Genomic DNA, 8286 nt, shown 5'->3' with positions numbered 1-8286 from the left:
ACCATTCATCCAACCAGTTTTTAAGAACTCTTCATTCTATAGAAATTGCAACCCACATTATAAACATAATCATCCATGAATTAGTATTGTCACTTCTCTTCAGAGTTTATTTTGGGGATCATAAAAGTGGCCGTGGCTCAAATTCTAGTTATCGAAGTAAACCTGGTCTTTCGTTTCACAATTTCTACTCTATGACAAACTTTGTGCTTGGTTTGGGGGATAAAAAGAGGAAAAAAATATAGCTATTGCCTTCAAGAACATTACAGTTTAGTTAACTTCCAAAGATACTTCAAAATTCAGTTGGAATAATAAGATCTAGCTTCTCTGTGTAATGCTATGGAAAAAGACAAAGAACTCAAAGACATGAAAAGTTATCAGAGCATTCTTTCAAACTTTCATTTTTATGTCCCTCACATGTTCCTCAATCACCCTAAGTGTAGGCAAAAGGGAAAGTTATTCAAGTCACTCTCTCCCCAAAATGAAGAAAAGTTAGATTAAAAAATATAAGGTGATAAAAACTATGTTAGACGCATAATAACTGAGCTCTTAAGACCATAGCATAGAACTGGTTTCCCAGCTATGCGAAAAGGAGTAACACCCAGGGACCAAGAACACATCTCACAAAGAACAATGTATGTGCATCAATTGGATTTTTTCATTACCTAAAGTGGAAAATTATGAGAAAAGGAGGTTCCTAATACTTTATGACATATTTATTAATTCTCTTACATAAAGGAAGATTGAAGCCCAAAACCAATGGAAGAGAAAAATTTCACCAAAGTGAAGGAGTTCATACTTTTAGGGTTCACAGTCGACTTGAGGTTGCAGAGAGGGCTCTTTTTCATCTTCCTCATCATTTATGTCATCAGTCTCTTAGGGAACATCACCCTGATTTCTCTGATCTGCGCTGACTCAAGGATCCATGCACCCATGTATTTCTTCATTGGGAACCTCTCATTCCTGGATCTCTGGTATTCTTCTGTCTACACCCTGAAGATCCTAGTGATCTGCATCTCTGAGGACAAAAGCATCTCCTTTGCTGGCTGCCTGGCTCAGTTCTTCTTCTCTGCTGGACTGGCATATAGTGAGTGCTACCTGTTTTTTTTTTTTTTACCTGTTAGCTGCCATGGCTTATGACCGCTATGTGGCCATCTCCAATCCCCTGCTTTATTCCCAAGCTATGTCCCCAAGGTTATGCACCAGTCTTGTTGCAGCTTCATACCTTGGTGGCTTTATTAACTCAAACATCATCACGAGTGAAACATTTACTCTGAACTTCTGTAGCAACAATATCATTGATGATTTCTTCTATGATCTTCCCCCACTTGTGAAGTTGGCATGTGATGTGAAGGACAGTTACCAGGCTGTGCTATATTTCATACTTGCCACCAACGTCATTGCTCCCACTGTACTTATTGTTGCCTCCTACCTCTTCATCATCGCTGCCATCTTGAAGATTCGCTCCACCCAAGGCCGCCTCAAGACCTTCTCCACTTGTGGCTCTCACCTGACAGCAGTCACCTTGTACTATGGCTCCATTCTCTTCATTTACTCCAGGCCAAGCACTAGCTATGCCCTAGAATGAGATAAATTGGTGTCAGTGTTCTATACTGTGGTGTTTCCGATGTTGAATCCCTTGATCTATAGCTTAAGAAATAAAGATGTCAAAGATGCCTTGCAGAAAGTGTTAGACAGACCAAAGTTCTCTTAAGTGGAAGTGTTTGATAAGTAATGTCTATTTTTTAACAGATTATCTCCATTTCATTGTTATCAGTCTGTGCTTTTAGAAACAAAAATTAAAAAAAGAAGCAAACAACAAAAAATAACAGAGTAATGTAGAAATACCATTTTGCATTTGTCTTTTTAAGTCACCTACTAATGTATGTCAATGTATTTTTAAAATGGGGCTGGGGCATTTGGAAAAGCTGCTGTCTGCTACCTTAGGACAGTCTATTAAACTGCTGGGATTCTGAGATGTTTAAAAGAAAAGCTGATTTTTTATTTCCTCTTGAAAGTTTGTAAGTTCCCTGTGTTTAGTATTTTAATCTATAAATAGGAATAATACAGCTGGTTATGGAACCATTGTCTGGATTAAATGGAATAAAGTCTTGCTTCAAATCCTGTAGTCCATGGACCAGAGGAGGAATGTAAATCCAGGAGTCCCAACTCCAAAGGTCCTTCTCTTACTTGCTGGGAGAGAGTGAGTTAGGAAATGGCAAGGAAAATACTTACTGTAAAAAGGCCTTAGAAACAAGTTTATTTTTTTTCTTTCCTGATTTTGATTCTTGAATTGCCATGACATAAAGATGACAGGTTTCTTTGGCAACAGGAATAGGAGGGAACAAACACTTTTAGTTAGAGTCATTGTGAGCTTTCAGCAAAATAATTTTTTTCCTCCAACAGTTAAAGAATCAAGAGCTAAGTTATAGAAGCTGTATGAGAGAGTCGAAAATAAAGATACAGATAGAAAAGGAGGCAGAAATAGAGAGATTCCAAAAAGTGTTAAATCTAAAGAAGTACTTAGAGTGAAAATCTTTATTGGAGGTAGTGATTAGTCAAGCCGAATGCATTGTCTTCAGGTCCATTCTGACTCATAGTGCCCTTACAGGACAGTGTAGAGCTGCCCCATAGGGCTTCCAAAGGTGGAAATGTTTAAGGTAGCAGACTGCCCATCTTTATCCTGCAAAAAGGCCGGTGGGTTCCAACCATTGACTTTCAGGTTAGCAGCCAGGCACTTAAACCACTGCATCACCAGGGCTGCTAATAACCATTAAGGTGAATAAATATTTGTATTTGTTTCCTTGTTCAGTTTTATGTATCGTGAATTTATAATTAAATAATAGAGACTGTTTCCTTGTGATGCACACCTTTCTTAGTTGTTGTAGTGTAACCAAATGTGCTGGGGTTCTTGTCTTGGGATGTTAGCCAATCAAAATATGATGGACATTAATTGCAACAGAAACAGGAAGTGGCAAGTTTATTGTCTGCACAGACAAGGAGCAACGTGGGGTCTAACGACTATAAGACCATGTGCTCCCCATCTGAGGGGTTGGGGAACTTATTCTTACCAATGGCATCTGGGGATTGAGTTTAGTACCCTGAGCTCTCTGCCCTTAGCCCTCACATGTCCACACTTGCAGGTCCGGATGTTGAATCATCTTCCATCAGATGTACATGTGGTGGGACCCCTTGATTCTCAAATGGACTAGGGTGAAAATGTGGGCTGGGAAATATCTTTCTTTCTAGGACAATCAAGTCCGGGGTCAGGTGCAGGATGGAATCTCCCCAGTCTGCCTGTGCTCCAAGGTCTAGCTTGGGCTGGTATAGTGGACAGAGCCAATACCTGCTGTGACTTTCTAAAAATACTGCTCAAAACAAGCTCCTGGTTAGAAAGACAAAGAAAGGAGTGGAAGGGATGTTGATTGGGGGTCTCAGCAGTATTTTTTCATATAGGACAAAAGGTTTTAACAACAGAAAAAGACCATATTGTTGGTATCCAAGAACGAATAGTAGTTTGCTGAAGGACAAGACAGGGAAGAGTACCCTGGACAGAGGGAACAAGGAAAAAATTACGGACCATGATACATTCAAGAAAATCTAATGAATACAGTTTGGAGAATTTTTATTATCAGACATATATACTGTTTATATGCTGGCTTAGATCATAAAGAAAAAAGTTAACATTTGGTTTTTAGTACAATACACCTCATTTCATCATATCTAATTAATATATTACCCCTAAACTCCAAATGAGATCTAATTGAGTCTTTGGTGGCTGCAGTAAATATTTCTGGGCTGCTATGTGGAAGAAGTCCCAAAGGACTGTTGAGGAAATACATATATCCTCTCTAATTAAGGAAGGTCAAAGCACCAGAAAGGGGACTGTGTGTCATTTCCAGGAATCAACTTTGCCAACAAAGGGTAAGCTCCTGGGGTCAGGGCCAGCTAAGTGGCTTGGCCTCTCTGTGACCTCAGCTGCAATTGGAATGGGGTTGCAAAGTCTGGGCTGGTCTTCAAAGGATCACTGTGTGTCAAACTCCTATGTGCACACACACACACCTATGTTCCCTTCTAAATTGTGTCCCGTCCAATGATCTATCTGATTCCATCTAGATGGGATAAAGGACACTGGTAAATCACTGGCTGGTGCAAAGGTTAACATGCTTGGCTGCTAAGCAAAAGGTTGGCAGTTTGAATCTACTCAGAGAGGCCTCAGAAGAAAGGCCTAATGATCTACTTGCAAATAATCAGCCACTGACAACCCTACGGAGCACAGTTCTACTCCGTATACGTGGGTTGCCAGGAGTCAGAAGCAACTCTATGGCAACAGTGTATGTGCGCTTTTGTTTTTTTTCTTTTTGCAGTTAGTCACAGGAAATGCTCTTTGTTCTGGGGATATTGCAGTAAATAAAACTGACCCATCTTTCCACCCTTGAGGATGGTGCATTCTGGTGAGTGAGAAACAAACAATACATTTTAAATAAGCAGGAGTTGGAGGAAAACAGTAGGACTGGGGGAGAGTCTGAGTAGAGCAGAAGGATGGGGAGTGATGGGGTGGGGTGGGAATGGAATTTAAATACAGTGATTGGGATGGACCTTAGTTTGCAAATGACATTTGGAGAGGGACTTAGAAGATATGAGGGGGTGAGCCGTGCAAATCTATGGGGGAATAGTATTCCAGTCAGAGGGGACAGGCAGCTTAAAATCTCTAATGCTGGGTCATGCCTGGCATGTATGTTTGAGAAGGAGTGAGAGAGCCGACAGACTCGGAGCAGAGTAAGCCAGGGAGTGTGAGTTAGGAGATGAGGGTGCACAGTTAATGCCGGCTCATGCAGGACCTTTAGGCTATCGTATAGACTTGACTTTAACTTCAAATAAAATGGGAACCTTAAAGGGTATTAAGTACAAGGGTGACATCACTTGACTTTTTTTTTTTTTTCTTTTTTTAAAGGTTCATAATGGCTGCTGTATTGAGAATAGGTTGTAGGGGACAAGCGTGTAGACCAGTTAGGAGGCTATCGCAATACTCTTCGCAAAACATGTCCGTGGTTTGGACCAGGACGGTAGCTGTGGAGGTGGTGACAAGTGGTCAGATTCAGAATATGTTTTTAAAGTTTAAAAAAAAAAGTTGCCATCGAGTCGATTCTGACTCATTGCAACCCTGTATAACAGAGTAGAACTTCTCTATAGGTTTTTCAAGGAGTGGCTGGTTGTTTTGAACTGGTTACCTTTATGGTTAGCAGTCGTGCTCTTAACCACTGAGCCAGAATTTCCTGGGAGACTAAGGAGGAGGTGTATAAGAAACTTTTAAATACCGAGGTGCCTGTAGGCCTAATAGGGGAGATTTCAGAACTAAAATTAAGCACTCCATTCAGAAATTAAACTGAGAGCTTTAATTCTACACTCCTGATAACCACTAGGCTTCTGTTAACGTTGCCTTTGAAAAACAAAGCTCAGTTGTGGTGTTTGTTATGCTAAGAGTGTTCCCTTAGCTGGCTTTAGAAAAAGCTTCAATGAGTTATTAAAATAAATTAGAGCTTATAGGTAAACCTGTTGTTTTAACCTTAAAGAAGTTCTCCTGGTGGCACAGTGACTAAGCACTCAGGCTGCTAATCAAAATGTTGGCAGTTTGGATGCACAAGCCATTTCCTGGAAACCCTATGGGGGCAGTTCTGCCCTGTCCTATAGGGTCGTTATGAGTTAGAGCTGATTTACACTCTCCTAAACCCTGGTGGCGTAGTGGTTAAGTGCTACGGCTGCTAACCAAGAGGTTGCAGTTCAAATCTACCAGGCGCTCCTTGGAAACCCTCTGGGGCAGTTCTACTCTGTCCTATAGGACTGCTATGAGTCGGAATTGACTCGCCGGCAGTAGGTTTCATTTTTTTGGTAACTAATCACTATGAGTCAGAATTGACTCTATGGCAGTGGGTTTGGTTTTTGGTTTTTTAACTAATAGTCAGCAGTTCAAATTCCACAGGCTCTCCCTGGAAACCCTACAGGGCAGTTCTACTCTGCTCTATAGGGTCACCATGAGTTGAAGTCAACTCATTGGCAGCAAGTTGTTGTTGGTTAACTAACGGTTGGATCCCTGATGGCACAAAGGTTAAGAGATGACTGCTAACCAAAAGGTCAACAGTTTGAATCTGCCAGCTGGTCCTTGGGAATGCCATGGGGCAGTTCTACTCCGTCTTATAGGGCCACTATGAGTCAGAGTCAACTTGATAGCAAGGGGTTTGGTTTTTGGTTTTGCATAACTAATGGTCAGTTCTATATCCAAAGATTTCAAATAACTTGGCCCAGCTGTAATTATATCACTAATTTCTATCTCACTGAATTTTCATGTTGAAATTGTTACCGGACAGAATGCCTCAGTTCTTGTCTTCAGTGTAGGAAAGAATTCAAACACTGAGACAAATAGTGCCAAGCTAGCAGAGGTTTATTAGCAAGCAGAGGGTTAGTAGCAAAAGTACACTTGACTAGGGAGCATCAAGCAGGCAACTCAGATAGACAGAGAGTCTGAGTGCCCTGATAGCCATTTTCTTAGGGTTTTATGCCCTTTTTCTCTTATCTCTCTCTGTTAACATTCAACTGTCAAGTCAGAGACCTCTGTAAAGACTGCTTCCTTGGCTTAACATTTAACAGCCAAGTCAGGGACCCCTGTAGAGACTATTTCTTTAGCTTATTGTTTAATCACCAAGCTTGGGGACCCTATCAAGTTAGGGACTCCTACAGGGACCATTTCCTTGGCTTAATGTTTAACTACCAAGTCAGGGACCCCTGTAAGGACCATCTTACTGACTAATGTTACCACCCCCCATCTCTTCCTCCTCCTGAGTGCAAGGTCTCCTCCTCCCCCTTACAAAATTGCTTATAATTTTCATTTAAGAAATATGGCCTTAGTTAAAATGTATCAAGTATGAGAGATTTGTGTTAGACTAGAAACTGATGTAAAGAAAGTTTCACAATTAATTGCCATCCTTTTAAATCTCACCGCCTTTCCTGCCATTACTTTGACATGAAGTTTTTATCAGTAGTCACTCTGCTTGCTAGGTCTCTTTGCTGTCCCCATAAGGCAGAACACACTATTACAGCCCAAACTGAATGCATGCTCTCCCGTGGTTCATTCCTTCAATAAATGTAATTTATTTAAATATCAGATTAGAGTGTTGGTCCAGTGACTACAAGAGGGCAGAGGTAAGGGAAAAAGAAAGTAGAATAACTGCAAATTTTTGCCTTGAGGAACTGGAATAGTGAAATTTTATTAACTAATATGGACAATGAATGAACTCATAATTTTTGGAGATTGTTGCCTGATTAGTGTCCATGCCCTGAATCACTTGAGCCAATGAAACATACTCCAAATCAGAAAGAGTGAGAAAGATTATTCAGGAGATGAATACATCACAGAGGACCCAACAGCAACACAGACTGTCTCTATGGAGTCCCCAAAACAATTTTACATTAGAGCTTATATAGAATTTTTACAAGGGATAAAAGTGTCTTTGTAGCTGCAGATGACATGGCCAGATACAAGATAGTGACAAAAGACTCTTTACCTGACCTAACAGATAAGTGCTGAACATCTCCATATCAGGTTAAAGATATTCATGTCAGACATCTGGGCTCTAATTTCCCTATGGGAGCTTGTAAGTCACAGGTGGTCTGACAGAATAAACAAAGTTATTTGCATCAGATCAAACAAAGAACAAAGTCATTAGCATTACATTAAAACAAAGTCATTAACAAAGGTATGTGAAGGAGGAGGCAGGCAGAGGAAGGAGAAAAACTTTTAGGTTCATCATGGCCTTAGTTATGTCAAGCTCTAGGTTGCCCATTTTGAGAAAGAGAAAACATGCTGGGGAGTATTAAGGTCACAAGACCTAGAGTAGGAATTCAGTTTTAAACATGTGAAGTTTGATATATCCATTACTCAAAAGATCTAAAATTACAGAATGTTGTCACTGGCGAGAAATATAGACACGTTCTAGTTGTGAACCTTTTAATGAAGAGTTATAACAAGGAAATCCATGGATAGATTTATGGGGATTTCTGAACCTTCTAAAATTTTGGGTGATTGTACATATGTTCTTTTTTTTTTTTTTTTGGTGATGTGGAGGAGTAGAAACACTTTTTTTTGCCAGGATTTCAAAAAATTAAAAGCCATTTATTATTTGTAGATAAATAAAGAAATTCACGAAGAGAAGAGTTATAGAACACACACAAACATACAATTTGGATTTTTAGTAAAGCAAGAATGAGAATGCAAATCTTGAAGTGAAAAGAGGA

General features: G+C 40.1%; 1 pseudogene; it reads left to right on the top strand.

Moving 5' to 3' along the window:
• On the top strand, window positions 1-2816 carry LOC135231652 (olfactory receptor 9G19-like; annotated as a pseudogene).
• The last annotated feature ends 5470 nt before the right edge of the window (window positions 2817-8286 follow it).

This window comes from Loxodonta africana, chromosome 7 (genome assembly GCF_030014295.1).
Source record: "Loxodonta africana isolate mLoxAfr1 chromosome 7, mLoxAfr1.hap2, whole genome shotgun sequence".
Lineage (NCBI taxonomy): Eukaryota > Metazoa > Chordata > Mammalia > Proboscidea > Elephantidae > Loxodonta > Loxodonta africana.
This window is presented reverse-complemented; position numbering and strand designations above follow the sequence as displayed.